The sequence below is a fragment of the Phyllobates terribilis genome, unplaced genomic scaffold (assembly GCF_046119375.1).
Source record: "Phyllobates terribilis strain yellow unplaced genomic scaffold, ASM4611937v1 Scaffold_3__8_contigs__length_932513732, whole genome shotgun sequence".
Taxonomy (NCBI): Eukaryota; Metazoa; Chordata; class Amphibia; order Anura; family Dendrobatidae; genus Phyllobates; species Phyllobates terribilis.
In genome coordinates, this window is record NW_027362763.1 from 827,527,773 (window position 1) to 827,545,758 (window position 17,986).

Sequence of the window (17,986 nt, forward strand, 5' to 3'; positions counted from 1 at the left end):
ATGGAGCACTATGCGGGGCCATATATACAGTACGAAGCACTATGCGGGGCCATGTATACAGTACGGAGCACTATGCGGGGCATGTATACAGTACGGAGCACTATGCGGGGGACATGTATACAGTATGGAGTACTATGCGGGGCCATGTATACATACGGAGCACTATGCGGGACCATGTATACAGTACGGAGCATTATGCGGGACCATGTATATAGTATGGAGCACTATGCGGGGCCATGTATACAGTACGAAGCACTATGCGGGTGACATGTATACAGTACGAAGTACTATGCGGGGCCATGTATGCAGTACGGAGGAATATGCAGGGCCATGTATACAGTAGTATGGAGCACTATGCGCGGGCCGTGTATACAATACAGAGCACTATGCGGGGCCATGTGTATAGTAGGATGGAGCACTATGCGGGGCATGTATACAGTGCGAAGCACTATGTGGGGGACATGTATACAGTACGGAGTACTATGCAGGGTCATGTATACAGTACAGAGCACTATGCGGGACCATGTATGCAGTAGGTAGCACGATGCGGGGCCATGTATACAGTAGTACGGAGCACTATGCGGGGCCATGTATACAGTACGGAGCACTATGCGGGGCATGTATATGTAGCAAAGGCGAGAGAGATTGCAAGGGAATTTCTACATGATGTTTCAAAAATGGAGAGAGGCTGCCATCTGCTGGCCTGACACAGTCAAGCGGAACCAAGATGTGTGACGCCGAAAGCCCTACCCTGGGAGATGGGGGACTTGGAGCCGGGTCCTGCGTTGTAGATGGGGTGTAGCCGTGGCCCGGACCCGCTCCGTGCCCAGGGCCGTCACATTAAAAAAGGATGGTATGGGCTTATCCGGGTTGAGTGGCTGATCTCGACTACGCCACCTGTGGCACCTGGTGAAGGCCACCAGCGCTGCTGCAGTCCGCTGAGGCAGGATGTTATGGCAGCCGTCGTTACTACTCCCCACAGGCGGAGCAGGGCCTCAGGGCAGAGAGACAGGATGGAGAGGGTTGTAGTGTAGGAGGTCTGGTGCTGCGTAGTGCGGTGTAATGCAGAATAAAGAGGCCATAGGGGTGAACTTCCAGGGTTTTTATTCACGGTGGAGATTGCAGTTGAAAGGCTTCTCCCTGCTCCTCGCGGAGTTCTGCGGTCACCAGAGACGGGGGGGTCCGACAACCTCCGAGTAAGTCCAGTGTTCAATCAGGACCCCGCACCAGAGTGTTCCTAGACTTCAGACCGGGTCCTTTCCTGTCTGTGTGTGTGTAGATAGGCCGGGTCTCCCTCTGAACTTCACTCAGAAAAAGGGTACGAGTGGCAGCTCCGTCCGTTACCCGGTGGGATCCTCAGGGCCTACCGGACTTCCCTGACCAGGACGTAGAGTGGCAAGGTCAGGTGTCGGGGGCCGGTTCCCCTCTTGCAGCTAGAATCCCTCTGAATAGATCAGGTTGGCGAGGACAGGTGGCGTATACCGCTCCATCTGCATCCCCCTGGGATCCATTTGCGGTGGAGCTACACTCCTAAGCTCCGGGTCTTCTTGGTTATGGTCCTTGACCGGGCTGAGACATTCATTATCTGCAACCTGTCCCTCGACCCAAGGCCAGGGTACGAGGGCCGTGCCTCCATCCTCTGCAGGTCCACACAGGATCCACGTTCAGGGAGGAAGGTCACGATCAAAGAACCCAGACCCAAGATGGCTGTGTATTAAATATGAAATTCAAAGTGTCACTAAAATGTGAATCCTCCACCCTCACCCACTAGTTGGTTCCCTTATCTCTTGGTTCCCCAGTCTCCCGATTCCCAGTAGGGGCAGCACCTAGTGCTTACTAGCCCCCTCTGGTGGGAGAAGTGTGGTGTTGGATGTGGAGGTAGGGTCCCGACCATCGCACTGTTCTTACCTCAAAGGAGGAACACTACACCCCGTTAAAGAGGTGCAGCATCCCTGTGGCGGTCGAACCCTCAGGTGCGCCACAAAGATATGCAAGGGAAGTTGAAGGGAGAGAAGATTTAGACGCTGGACCCGATCAGGTGACTTCCAAGAAAGAGTTCCGAGAGATAAGAGGCCAGCTCGCCAAACCTGAGGGGTCTTTGGCGCCAAGCAGCAGAAAGGAGCAGACGTGTTCCCTGCGTGCTGGGAAGCCCAGCGTGACAGGCCTAAGCCAGAGGCCTGTGAGGTGCCACAGCCGGGCACTAGTAGAAGAGCTCCGGATCCCTCACAGATGTGACCCTAGTGCTGTGCCTGCTGAGGAAACTCGGAACCTGCTTGCGATGCTGAGTAAGTTCGCGGAACCCGACGTCGCCCGCCGACAGACTAGGTCTGGACCCCCCTACCCAAGGCTTGAGAGACTGCCTCCAACAGCCAAGCAGAGAGGACTTGAGAGACGGCTGCCCCAGGAAAGTCACGCCAAGGAAAGCAGAGGAGCGGCATACGTGAACAGGGCCGTCACTTCTACTGTTCACCCACGGTACCGGGGACAATTGGGTTTAGGTACTCAGGTTGGGAGGGGAACGTTTGGGGCTAAAGAAGCTCAACGTGATCTAATTGAATTTATCCGGAAAAAGACTCACGGCCTAGCGGGAATAACCGGTGACCCCTGCTAGAGCCATATGCACAGTTAAGGAACTCACGTGGTGTCTCCCATGATCGAGGGCACCACATTACCTTCAGAGACTTCGCATTTTGCTAATACTTCAAATTACTGTTTATTAGCTTTGTTGCAATCCCTTGTTCAGCGTACCTGTTACATATATATATAAACTGTTTATATTCAACTCTTACTGTTCTCGCCTTGTGTCTCTGTTCGTTGCATCCCGGCATCTGCATTACATTTGGCGTAGTTGACAGAATGCAACATTCAGACGCAGAGATGGCGGAGCAGCCTGTGACTGGGTCCGTCCGGAGCCATATATCTTTGGGGGCTATGCTCAGCCATCTACCCAAGTTTATGGGGGATGGCATGTCACTGTGGGACTGGGTAGAAAGACTGAGAAGTATGCTACGTATGTATCCCCTCGATCCCCTAGCCCAGGCGGAGCTGGCCCTCCTAACCCTTGATGGAGAGGCCCGGCAGACTGTGATGTACCGCCCACCTGGGGACTGTGACACCGTGGACAAAGTGATAAAAATTCTAGATGACATGCACGGTGACACTACAGATTTGGGACACTTGCGCTTACGGTTGCTTCAGCGGGTCCAAGGGGAAAATGAGACAGTAAATCAGTATGTTAATGCATTACAGGAAGTGACGGCTCATATCACCAAGAAAGTTCGAGATGGGAACCGAGGACTGGGACCATTGGATGAGGTTTTGCGTGTCCAACTGATTGCTGGCTTGAGAGACACTTCCCTGAGGCAGATCCTGAAGGAGCGGCTGCGACTGAGCCCTGATCTGGGCTTCCTGGAGGTAGGGCCTGAAGCTAGAGTCCTGGAGAGAGAAGTTCCTGTTCTCAAAGCCACAGTTAGAAGTCATTGCCCCTGAATTCACCAACAAAGAGCCTGATTGAGTACGGGAAACACGTCAGGAAATTCGAGACATTCGGGTGAGTTGAATGCTATTAGAAAGACCCCTACTGCCCCCTTGTCGACGGACCGTACTGCCCAACGCGGACAGAGACCAGAGCGAGAAAAGCGTTCCTACCCGGCCCCAGCACAGCATGTACCCGACCTATCAGTAGAACGAGGACCAGAGTGCTGGACCTGCGGAGGTAGGGATCGTATCTCCAAAGACTGTCCAAACCGAGAAAGGAGGAGGAGGAGACAGCCGTTAAACTAAAATGCCCCACGGTTGTGGAGCATACCGTGGGGTCTCGAGCTTCAGAGAGTGGAAGAGGGAGCTCTGAATACATTGTCTCCGAGAGGCCCATTATCTGGGCTGAATTCAATGGGCAGTGGATCCGCTGTTTAATGGACACTGGGTCTCAAGTGACCACTATGCCTGAGACGTATTTCCAAAGTCACTTTCCTGAAGTCGCTCGTTCCTGCTGGGAACCCACTGTCAAACTGGTGGCGGCTAATCAACTACCTATCCCAGTAGCGGGAGTAGTATGGATGTCTGTTCGGGCATGTGGAAAGGACCTCGGTCGGAAAGGGATCGTACTGACCACAGGGCCCGGAGGCAATGGGCCCATTGTAACCCTGGGCATGAATGTGCTGAAAGAGGTCAAACAGTTCCTGGCTGAGGGCTGTAACAAAAACAACTGGACCCGTGCCACTCAAGACCCAGCTAACAAGAGAGTATTCCAGAATCTCGTGCGGGTCAGTCAGATTCAAAAATTGCCCGCTACCTCTCAGTACCTTGGTAAGGTATCGATAACACCCGAAGCCACAATGACACTGCCAGTGGGACAGACTGTACTCACTCTACCGGTGCTGGCACATGTGTCCTTAGAGGGCGTGGACATTCAAATTGAACCAATGGAGGGAGAGGAAGCTCCCTCTGGACTCCTGGTTGCTCGCACCCTGGCCACCGTGTGGCACGGTAGAGTACCCGTGCGTTGCATCAATTTAAGTGGCACAAGTTTACAGTTGTTGCCCCGACAAGAGGTGGCGCAAGTGTGTATAATGCCGGAAGCCCTTACTAGAGCTGACGCTATAGGACTGGCACCTGTGGAAGGAAAGCCATGGACCCTGGAGGTTTCCCTCAATAGCAAAGAGAATGGAAGAGAACCGTTGGCTGGGCGCCACCTCTTGGAGGAAATGGAGGCTAATCTGACTGAGTTTTCTGCTGGACAAGTAAGGCAGATCGAACAACTTCTAAGCGATATCAGGGAGTGTTTGCACAGCATGAAGATGATTTCAGGTGCACTCGGGACATTCAGCACGAAATACCCACCGGAAATACTGCTCCCATCAGAGAGAGATATTGGCGAATCCCGCCACAAATGTACCAGGAGGTGAAAGCGCTGTTGGCCCACATGTTGCGGAACGGTGTGATCCGTGAAAGTCAGAGTCCTTGGGCGGCTCCGATCGTGCTGGTCCTGAAGAAGGCTGCTACCCTGAGATTCTGCATAGACTATCGAAAGCTGAATGCCTGTACAGTACGGGACTCCTATCCACTCCCCCGAATTGAAGAGTCTCTATCTGCACTAGGGAGTGCCAAATTCTTCTCTTCCCTCGACCTGGCCAGTGGCTATTGGCAGGTCCCAGTAGCTGAGAAGGATCGTCCGAAGACAGCTTTTGTTCTCCCTATGGGCCTGTTTGAGTTCAATCGGATGCCGTTAGGGCTAACAAATGCGTCAGGAACCTTCCAACGGCTGATGGACCTCAGCTTTGAAGCCACTTTAATATATCTGGACGATATAATTATCTATTCCGCTACGTTTGAAGATCATCTCCGCTGAGTGGAACAAGTGTTAGAACGGCTTCAAAGGCACGGCCTGAAAATTAAGCTTAGTAAGTGTCGTCTCTTCAAAAGAGGAATTGAATATGTGGGGCACACTGTGTCCAGTGCAGGAGTGCACCCCAATGCGGAGAAAGTAGCTGCCGTGCAGAAGTGGCCCACGCCCGTCAATCTAAGGGAACTGAGGGCGTTCCTGGGGCTCGCTGGATACTACCGCAGATTCATTAAAGACTTCGCTAAGATTGCGATCCCGCTCAATGAATTGCTGAGAGGAATGGCTGGGGGAGCCAAGCGGCAGCCCATTCAGTGGTGACCCCGACAAGAAGAGGCATTCTGAGCATTAAAAATGGATCTAACGGATGCCCCAATCCTGGCCTACGCTGACTTTTTGCAGCCTTTTATGTTGTACACTGATGGAAGCTTGCATGGACTGGGAGCAGTGCTGGCTCAAGTACAAGGAGAAAAAGAGCGAGTGATCACGTATGCCAGCAGGTCACTCCGAGACACGGAGAAGAATCCGGACAACTACAGTTCGTTTAAGCTGGAGCTACTGGCACTGGTGTGGGCCATGACCGAGAAATTTGCGAGTACTTGTCAGGGTCAGAAGTGCAAGTGCGGACAGATAACAACCCTGTGGCCCACTTGGAGAACGCCAAACTGGGCACGTTAGAACAGCGGTGGGTCGCAAGGATGTCCAAATATCAATATAAAATCGCCTATCGGTCCAAGGCCCTGAACACTCATGCAGATGTCCTGTCCCGGGTCACTCAGGCAGGGCCGAACAGGGACAGAGATGAGGAGCTCGAAGGCGACGAGATCCCGGATTTCAGCCAGTTCGCCGCTGTTGTGGTCGACACCCAGGAGACCAGAGAGGAGCCGAGGCCCACTCAAATTCTGGGCCGTTCAAGAGACGAATGGATACATCTTCAGCAGTCCGACCCAGAGTTAGCAAAGCTGAGAGAATGGGTCGCCCTTAGGCAAAGACCCGACCAGGAAGCCAGAGCCTCTTCACTTCCAACTACCCTACAAATCCTAGGCCAGTGGGAGAGGCTCTTCCTGAAGGACGGCTTGCTATGGCGAAGAATCCAGCTGCCTCGAGAGTTTGATGCTACCTGGCAGGTGGTAGTTCCAGGAGCACTAGTAACGCAGCAAGCCCAAGAAGCTCATAGAAGAGGTGCTCACTTGGGTGTAGAAAAGACCTTTCGGTGGTTGCAATGGCTGGTGTATTGGCCTCAACTGTGGCAAGAAGTCGAGGGGGTCTGCCGAACATGTCAGTGTGAGTTGAACAAGCCCCCGGAACAAAGAGCTCCCATTCAGACTATCCGAACTTCTGCCTCCTTGGAAGTCTTGATGATTGACTAACTGATGATAGGAACTTTATACAATGGTTACGGACACTGTTTAGTCATGACTGATCACTTCACCAAGTTTGCAGTAGTGACGCCTACTAAAGATCAGAGAGCAGAAGCCGCAGCTAAGGCCATCTGTCAGGATTTCATCCGGCTTTATGGGTGCCCGAAGCGAATACATTCTGACGAGGGGGCCTGCTTCCAAGGATGAGTGATGGATGAGCTATACCGCATCTATGGGATCGACCGATCTCGAACAACACCCTACCACCCTCAGGGGAACGGCGCATGCGAGCGCTTCAACCGAACCCTGTTGCAAATGTTGCGAACGCTGGAAGTGGACAAAAAGATGAAGTGGCCCGAATTTGTGTCCGAGCTGGTGTGGGTGTATAATAATTGAGTTCATGCGACTACCGGCTACACCCCTTGCATGTTGCTGTTTGGAAGAAGTGGGCGAGAAATTACTGAACTGGAGCTAGACTCAGAAGACTCCGGCCCGGGCAGGAGCCCAAGTACCTGGATTCGAGAACACCAGCGTCAGCTCCATACAGTGAGAAGACTGGTTGCTCAGAAGTTTCAGTAAGTAGAGCATGCAGATCGGCCCCCGACCGCAGGCGGATCACTTCAGCCAGGAGACCGAGTACTGGTAAGGGCCAAACGATTTGGGAGTAAACTGGACCATCGTTGGGAGGCGATACCATATCGGGTGGTGAAGAAGGTTCACCCAGACAACCCCGTCTACGAGGTTAGGCCCGAAGGGGATGACGCCGCGACACCCAGGGTGTTGCACCGCAATATGCTGCGACCTTGCTCCTCTGAAGCAGAAGTCTGTAACGAAGTTGGGCCTTCAAACGTATTGGCTGAAGTGCCACATGCAGGAACCTTGGGGGATGAAGAAGGATGGGCCACAATGCAGTTGGGCCCGTCAGAACCATTGAGGCCAACCCTGAGTGGAACCCAGAATGAGTCGAGAAATGACTTGCAATCCCTAGTAATTGATTCATCGGATTTCCCGGAGTCACCTCCGCAAGAGGAGCCCCGCAGAACTGAGCGGGCTAATGCCGGAATTCCTCCTAACCGGTATGCTCAAGAAGAGTTTATCTGGTCTCAAATCCAGCAGAAAATGCAGGAGTGTGCCCAACTCCTGTCTGAACTTGCACTGCCTGGAAAGAGGCATCAATTATGCGAGAAGTCCACTCGCACGAGGACTGGCGAGCAAAAAGGAGGGAGGAATGTAACAAAGGCGAGAGAGCTTGCAAGGGAACTCCTACATGATGTTTCAAAAATGGAGAGAGGCTGCCATCTGCTGGCCAGACACAGGCAAGCGGAACCAAGGGAGTTGAAGGGAGTTGAAGGGAGTTGAAGGGAGAGCAGATTTAGACGCTGGACCCAATCAGGTGACTTCCAGGAAGGAGTTCCGAGAGATAAGAGGCCAGCGCGCCAAACCTGAGGGGTCTTTGGTGCCAAGCAGCAGAAAGGAGCAGACGTGTTCCCTGCGTGCTGGGAAGCCCCGCGTGACAGGCCTAAGCCAGAGGCCTGTGACGTGCCACAGCTGGGCCCCGGTATAAGAGCTCCGGATCCCTCAAAGATGTGAGTGATGTGCCTGCTGAGGAGACTCGGAACCTGCTTGCGGTGCTGAGTGAGTTCGCGGAACCCGACATCGCCCGCCGACAGACGAGGTCTGGACCCCCCTATCCAAGGCTCGAGAGATTGCCTCCAACGGCCAAGCAGAGAGGACTTGAGAGACGGCTGCCCCAGGAAAGTCACGTCAGCGAAAGCAGAGGAGCTGCATACGTGAACAGGGCCGTCACTTCTACTGTTCACCCACGGTATCGGGGACAATTGGGTTTAGGTACTCAGGTTGGGAGGGGAACGGTTGGGGCTAAAGAAGCTCAACGTGATCTAATTGAATTTATCCGGAAAAAGACTCAAGGCCTAGCGGGAATAACCGGTGACCCCCGCTAGAGCCATATGCACAGTTAAGGAACTCACGTGGGGCCCTCATGATCGAGGGCACCACATTACCTTGAGAGACTTCGCATTTTGCTAATACTTCAAATTACCGTTTATTACCCTTGTTGCAATCCCTTGTTCAGCGTACCTGTTACATATATACATATAAACTGTTTATATTCAACTCTTACTGTTCTCGCCTTGTGTCTCTGTGCGTTGCATCCCGGCACCTGCATTACATATACAGTACGGAGCACTGTGCGGGGGACATGTAAATGTGGCACCCCAGGTCTGGTCTCCACAGTGGCAGCAATGTCTTGTCTGAGAGCAGGTGGGAGGTTCCCTGGTTGGGGACAATTAGCATGCAGCACCTCCTGCCTCAGTCCAGAGAGGGGAGAAACTTGCCCTTTATAAACTGGACCTGGGGCGGGGTTAGTGAGAGAAGTGCCAGACAAGTTCCAGAGAAGTTGCAGATAGGGACAGGTCAGCAGCAGGCTGAGGAGTCACTGTAGGCAGAGGAGGAACACGAGGCCAGGATGGGAGCTAGAAGAGCTCATCCTGGCTAGAGACTTACAAAGCCGGACACTGGAGTCCGAGGCTGTGATGGTTATAAGCCCAGCAGCAGAAAACAACCACGCACCCAAGGAAGCCTGGAGGCTCAGCCACGCAAGAGGGACCACTACTGCCCTGGAGGGGTGAGAAGTATGGAAGGCCCGAGTCGCCAGTCATACGGGTGAGAACAACACTCAGAGACGTGGGCTACCACTACACTACAGCGGGATAGCCAAGAAAGAGTGAAGTCAGCACGGTAGGCCTACAAACTCCCCCTGACCAGCGGGATCTCCCAGTTACTCTCAGACTGACCAGGCCTCCATTGTTAACCTGTATTCCGGACGGGTCCCTTAACACCACCAACAGTAAAGACCCTGAATTGTTTGACAGACTCCGTGTGGTTACTGCTGCTCCCGCGCACCATCACCACCAACATCCCTATTTACTGCCCTGAGGCTATACTCATCCCGTGGGGAGTTATACTACCCTCAGCTGCACCCACAACACTAGCCTCAGCGGTCGGCCCTGCAGCGGCGGTTCACTCTGACCGCAATCCACGGGTGGCGTAGTCGGACATTTAATCACAAAACCCTATAAATAGACTGCCATTTGGGTTGACCATCCTGAGCCACGGGACCGGGTCCCCGCCACGCAAGGACTACAACCCCCAGCATCCACAAAAGGTCCGGTTCCGGGTATCCACACACACACGGCCCAGGGGGCGCGTCATATACAGTACGGAGTACTATGCAGGACCATGTATACAGTAGGTAGCAGTATGCGGGACCATGTATACAGTATGGAGTACTATGCGGGGCCATGTATACAGTATGGAGTACTATGCGGGGCCATGTATACATACGGAGCACTATGCGGGGCCATGTATACAGTATGGAGTACTATGCGGGGCCATGCATACAGTAGTATGGAGCACTATGCGTGGGCTGTGTATACAGTACGGAGCACTATGCGGGGCCATGTATATAGTAGTATGGAGTACTATGCAGGGCCATGTATACAATATGTAGCACTATGTGGGGCCATGTATACAGTAGTACGGAGCACTATGCTGGGCAGTGTATACAGTACGGAGCACTATGCAGAGCCATGTATATAGTAGGATGGAGCACTATCTGCGGCCATGTATACAGTACGAAGCACTATGCGGGGGACATGTATACAGTACGGAGTACTATGCGGGGCCATGTATACTTATGGAGCACTATGCGGGGCCATGTATACAGTACGGAGCACTATGCGGGACCATGTATATAGTAGTACGGAGCATTATGCGGGGCCATGTATACAGTATGAAGCACTATGCGGGTGACATGTATACAGTACGAAGTACTATGCGGGGCCATGTATACAGTACGGAGCACTATGCGGGACCATGTATATAGTAGTACGGAGCACTATGCGGGGCCATGTATACAGTACGAAGCACTATGCGGAACCATGTATATAGTAGGATGGAGCACTATGCGGAGCCATATATACAGTACGGAGCACTCTGCGGGGCCATGTATACCGTACGAAGCACGATGCGGGGCCATGTATACAATACGGAGCACTATGCGGGGCCATGTATATAGTTGGATGGAGCACTATGCGGGGCATGTATACAGTGCGAAGCAAAATGTGGGGGACATGTATACAGTATGGAGTACTATGCGGGGTCATGTATACTGGACGGAGCACTCTGCGGGTCCATGTACACAGTAGGTAGCACTATGCGGGGCCATGTATACAGTAGTACGGAGCACTATGCGGGAGACATGTATACAGTACGGAGCACTATGCGGGGGACATGTATACAGTACGGAGCACTATGCGGGGCCATGTATACAGTAGGGAGTACTATGGAGGCCATGTATACAGTACGGAGCACTATGCGGGGCCATGTATACAGTATGGAGTACTATGGAGGCCATGTATACAGTACGGAGCACTATGCGGGACCATGTATACAGTACGGAGCACTATGCGGGACCATGTATACAGTAGATAGCACTATGCGGGGCCATGTATACAGTAGTACGGAGCACTATGCGCGGGACGTGTATACAATACGGAGCACTATGCGGGGCCATGTATATAGTAGGATGGAGCACTATGTGGGGCATGTATACAGTGCGAAGCAAAATGTGAGGGACATGTATACAGTACGGAGTACTATGCTGGGCATGTATACAGTGCGAAGCAAAACGTGGGGGACATGTATACAGAACGGAGTACTATGCGGGGTCATGTATACAGTACGGAGCTCTATGCGGGACCATGTATACAGTAGTACGGAGCACTATGCGGGACCATGTATACAGTAGGTACACTATGCGGGCCCATGAATACAGTAGTACAGAGCACTATGCGGGGCCATGAATACAGTGCGGAGCACTATGCGGGGCATGTATACAGTACGGAGCACTATGCGGGGGACATGTATACAGTATGGAGTACTATGCGGGACCATGTATACAGTAGGTAGTAGTATGGGGGGCCATGTATACAGTATGGAGTACTCTGGGGGCCATGTATACAGTACGGAGCACTATGCGGGGCCATGCATACAGTAGTACGGAGCACTATGCGTGGTCTGTGTATACAGTACGGAGCACTATGTGGGGCCATGTATACAGTACGGAGCACTAGGCGGGGCCATGTATAAAGTACAGAGCACTATGCAGGGCCATGTATACAGTACGAAGCACTATGCGGGGGACATGTATACAGTACGGAGCACTATGCGGGACCATGAATACAGTAGGTAGCACTATGCGGTGCCATGTATACAGTAGTACGGAGCACTATGCGCGGGCCGTGTATACAATACGGAGCACTATGCGGGGCCATGTATATAGTAGGATGGAGCACTATACGGGGCATGTCTACAGTGCGAAGCAAAATGTGGGGGACATGTATACAGTACGGTGTACTATGCGGGGTCATGTATACAGTACGGAGCACTATGCGGGACAATGTATACAGTATTTAGCACTATACGAGGCCATATATACAGTACGGAGCACTATGCGGAGCCATGTATACAGTATGGAGCACTATGCAGGACCATGTATACTGAGTGCAGCACTATGCAGGGCCATGTATACTGAGTGCAGCACTATACGAGGCCATATATACAGTGCGGAGCACTATGCGGAGCCATGTATACAGTACGGAGCACTATGCGGGGCCGTGTAAACAATATGGAACACTATGCGGGGCCATGTATACTGTGTGAAGCACTTTGCGGGGCCATATATACAACACAGAGCAGGATGCGGGGCCACGTATACAGTACGGAGCACTATGCGGGCCATGTATATAGTAGTACCAAGCACATTGCAGGGGCCATGTATACAGTACGGAGCACTATGCGGGGCCATGTATATAGTAGTACGGAGCATTATGCGGGGCCATGTATACAGTACGAAGCACAATGCGGGGGACATGTATGCAGTACTGAGTACTATGCGGGGCCATGTATACAGTACGGAGTACTATGCGGTGGCCGTGTATACGGTACGGAGCACTATGCGGGGCCATGTATACAGTACGGAGCACTATGCGGTGGCCGTGTATACGGTACGGAGCACTATGCGGGGCATGTATACAGTACGGAGTACTATGCGGGGCCATGTATACAGTACGGAGTACTATGCGGGGCCATGTATACAGTACGGAGCACTATGCGGGGCCATTTATATAGTAGTACCGAGCACATTGCATGGGCCGTGTATAAAGTACGGAGCACTTTGTGTGGCCATGTATATAGTAGTACGGAGCATTATGCTGGGCCATGTATACAGTACGAAACACTATGTGGGGGACATGTATACAGTACGGAGCACTATGCGGGGCCATGTATGCAGTACGGAGCGCTATGCGGAGCCATGTATACAGTACAGAGCACTATGCGGGGCCATGTATACAGTATGGAGCACTATGCGGGGCCATGTATATAGTTCGGAGCACTATGCAAGGCCATGTATACTGAGTGCAGCACTATGCGGGGCCATTTATACTGTGTGCAGCACTATGCGGGGCTATGTATATAGTTCGGAGCACTTTGCAGGGCCATGTATACTGTGTGCAGCACTCTGCGGGGCTATGTATACAGTATGGAGCACTATACGGGGCCATGTATACAGTACGGAGCACTATGCGGGGCCATGTATACAGTACGGAGCACTATGCGGGGCCATGTATACAGTATGGAGCACTATGCGGGGCCATGTATTCAGTAGGGAGCACTATGCGGGTCATGTATTCAGTAGGGAGCACTATGCGGCGCCATGTATACAGAAATGAGCACTATGCGGCGCCATGTATACAGTACGGAGCACTTTGAGCTGTACGTGTATACAGTACGGGGCACTATGCGGGGACGTGTATACACTACGGAGCACTATGCGGGGACGTGTATACAGTACGGAGCACTATGCGGAGCCATGTATACAGTACAAAGCTCTATGCGGGGCCATGTATACAGTACGGAGCACTATGCGGTGGTCGTGTATACAGTACGGAGCACTATGCGGGGACGTGTATACAGTACGGAGCACTATGCGGAGCCATGTATACAGTAAGGAGCACTATGCGGGGCCATGTATACAGTACGGAGCACTATACGGGGCCATGTATACAGTACGGAGCACTATGCGGGACCATGTATACAGTATGGAGCACTATGCGGGGCCACGTATACAGTAGGGAGCACTATGCGGGGCCATGTATTCAGTAGGGAGCACTATGCGGGCCATGTATTCAGTAGGGAGCACTATGCGGCGCCATGTATACAGTACGGAGCACTATGAGCTGTACGTGTATACAGTACGGAGCACGATGCGAGGCCATGTATACAGTACGGAGCACTATACGGGGCCATGTATACAGTACGGAGCACTATGCGGGACCATGTATACAGTATGGAGCACTATGCGGGGCCACGTATACAGTAGGGAGCACTATGCGGGGCCATGTATTCAGTAGGGAGCACTATGCGGGCCATGTATTCAGTAGGGAGCACTATGCGGCGCCATGTATACAGTACAGAGCACTATGAGCTGTACGTGTATACAGTACGGAGCACTATGCGGGGACGTGTATACACTACGAAGCACTATGCGGGGACGTGTATACAGTACGGAGCACTATGCGGAGCCATGTATACAGTACGAAGCTCTATGCGGGGCCATGTATACAGTACGGAGCACTATGCGGTGGTCGTGTATACAGTACGGAGCACTATGCGGAGCCATGTATACAGTACGGAGCACTATGCGGGGCCATGTATACAGTATGAAGTACTATGCAGGGCCATGTATACAGTACGGAGCACTATGCGGGACCATGTATATAGTAGTATGGAGCACTATGCGGGGCCATGTATACAGTATGGAGTACTATGCGGGGCCATTCATACAGTAGTACGGAGCACTATGCGTGGGCTGTGTATACACTACAGAGCCCTATGTGGGGCCATGTATATAGTAGTACGGAGTACTATGCAGGGCCATGTATACAGTACGGAGCACTATGCTGGGCCGTGTATACAGTACGGAGCACTATGCAGGGCCGTGTATACAATATGGAGCACTATGCGGGGCCATGTATACAGTACGAAGCACTATGCAAGGCCATGTATACAGTACGAAGCACTATGCGAGGCCATGTATACAGTACGGAGCACTATGCAGGGCCATGTATACAGTACGGAGCACTATGCGCGGGATATGTATACAGTACGAAGCACTATGCGAGGCCATGTATACAGTACGGAGCACTATGCAGGACTCTGTATACAGTACGGAGCACTATGCGGGGCCATGTATGCAGTATGGAGCACTATGCGGGGCCATGTATACAATAGTACGGAGCACTATGCTGGGCCGTGTATACAGTACGGAGCACTATGCGGGGCCATGTATATAGTAGGATGGAGCACTATGCGGGACCATGTATACAGTACGAAGCACTATGCGTGGGACATGTATACAGTACGGAGTACTATGCGGGACTCTGTATACAGTACGGAGCACTATGCGAGGCCATGTATACAGTATGGAGCACTATGCGGAACCATGTATATAGTTGTACGGAGCACTATGCGGGGCCATGTATACAGTACAGAGCACTATGCAGGGCCATGTATACAGTATGGAGCACTATGCGGGGCCATGTATACAGTACGGAGCACTATGCGGGGCCATGTATTCAGTACGGAGCACTATGCGGGGCCATGTATACAGTAGGGAGCACTATGCGGGGCCATGTATACAGTATGGAGCACTATGCGGGGCCATGTATACAGTAGGGAGCACTATGTGGGGCCATGTATACAGTAGAGAGCACTATGCGGGGCCATGTATACAGTACGGAGCACTATGCGGGGCCATGTATACAGTACGGAGCACTATGCGGGGCCATGTATACAGTATGGAGCACTATGCGGGGCCATATATACAGTAGGGAGCACTATGCGGGGCCATGTATACAGTACGGAGCACTATGCGGGGCCATGTATTCAGTACGGAGCACTATGCGGGGCCATGTATACAGTAGGGAGCACTATGCGGGGCCATGTATACAGTAGAGAGCACTATGCGGGGCCATGTATACAGTACGGAGCACTATGCGGGGCCATGTATACAGTACGGAGCACTATGCGGGGCCATGTATACAGTATGGAGCACTATGCGGGGCCATGTATACAGTAGGGAGCACTATGTGGGGCCATGTATACAGTAGGGAGCACTATGCGGGGCCATGTATACAGTACGGAGCACTATGAGGGGCCATGTATACAGTACGGAGCACTATGCGGGGCCATGTATACAGTAGGGAGCACTATGCGGCGCCATGTATACAGTACAGAGCACTATGCAGGGCCATGTATACTGAGTGCAGCAATATGCAGGGCCATTTATACTGTGTGCAGCACTATGCTGGCCATGTATACAGTATGGAGCACTATACCGGGCCATGTATATAGTACAGAGCACTATGCAGGGCCATGTATACTGAGTGCAGCAATATGCAGGGCCATTTATACTGTGTGCAGCACTATGCTGGCCATGTATACAGTATGGAGCACTATACCGGGCCATGTATATAGTACGGAGCACTATGCGGGGAACATGTATATGGTACGGAGCACTATGCGGGGCCATGTATACAGTACAGAGCACTTTTCTGGGGTCCTATATAGAGTACGGAGCACCATGCGGGGCCATGTATACAATATGGAGCAATATGCGGGACCATGTATACTGAGTGCAGCACTATGCAGGGCCATGTATACAGTATGGAGCACTATGTGGGGCCATGTATACAGTACGGAGCACTATGCGGGGGCCATGTATACAGTACAGAGCACTATGCGGGGGCAGTATATAGAGTACGGAGCACTATGCGGGCCCCTGTATACAATATGGAGCACTATGCGAGGCCGTGTATACAGTACAGAGCACTATGCGCGGCCATGAAAACAGCACAGAGCACTATGGGGGGGATATGTGTACAGTACGGAGCACTATGCGGGGCCATGTATACAGTACGGAGCACTATGCGGGGCCATGAATACAGTACAGAGCACTATGCGGGACCATGCATACAGTACGGAGCACTATGCGGGGCCATGCCTACAGTACGGAGCACTATGTGGGGCCATGTATACAGTAGGGAGCACTATGCGGGGCCATGTATACAGTAGGGAGCACTATGCGGCGCCATGTATACAGTACGGAGCACTATGCAGGGCCATGTATACAGTACGGAGCACTATGCAGGGCCATGTATACAGTAGAGAGCACTATGCGGGGCCATGTATACAGTACGGAGCACTATGCGGTGGCCATGTATACAGTAGGGAGCACTATGCAGGGCCATGTATACAGTAGAGAGCACTATGCGGGGCCATGTATACCGTACGGAGCACTATGCGGTGGCCATGTATACAGTAGGGAGCACTATGCAGGGCCGTGTATACTGAGTGCAGCACTATGCTGGCCATGTATACAGTATGGAGCACTATACCGGGCCATGTATATAGTACGGAGCACTATGCGGGGAACATGTATATGGTACGGAGCACTAAGCGGGGGACATGTATATGTAGCACCCTGAGGATTCGGCTGCTACAGGGGTATTGCACCTCAACCCAGAGGTGTGATATTCCACTCCCGAGTAGGGAAGGAGTGTGGAACTGAGCTCGGTAGGCTGCATGCACTACATACATCCCATTTCCGAGGAACAGGCCGACGGTACTCCCACTTAGAAATGTGCAGGTACGACCGAGTCTGTTCCTGGCTGGAGTGGGAGGGGGGTGGTACATCCCAAGTAGTGTAGGGGCAGATAGGGGGAGCAGCCTGGGTAAAGATAGGAGCTCATTGGGTGCTGGTCACCTGAGCTCACACATAGAGGGATATATAAGGTGGGCACCAACTAAGAACAGGGTCAGTTGCAGAGAGGAAGTCAGCGAGCAGAGGAGAAGAAAGACCCAGAGTGAGAGAGGAGAAGAGAGAGAGAGACCCAGAGAGGGAAACAGCAGAAAAGGACTCCAAGAACCCAACTTAAATCCCCGGGTGAAGAGTCGGCACTGGGTACCGGAACCCAAGCTGGTGGGGGCAAAAACACACCCCAGCCAGAGACCGGAGACCGTGGGCAGCGTTTGCCACGGTCACCCACCACATCCACCACGAAGGCATACCACGTGAAGGGTCAGGGAACCCGAGGCCAAGGGTCTCCCAACAGAAGGCCCGAGGGAGCTGGACCTGGGTGGA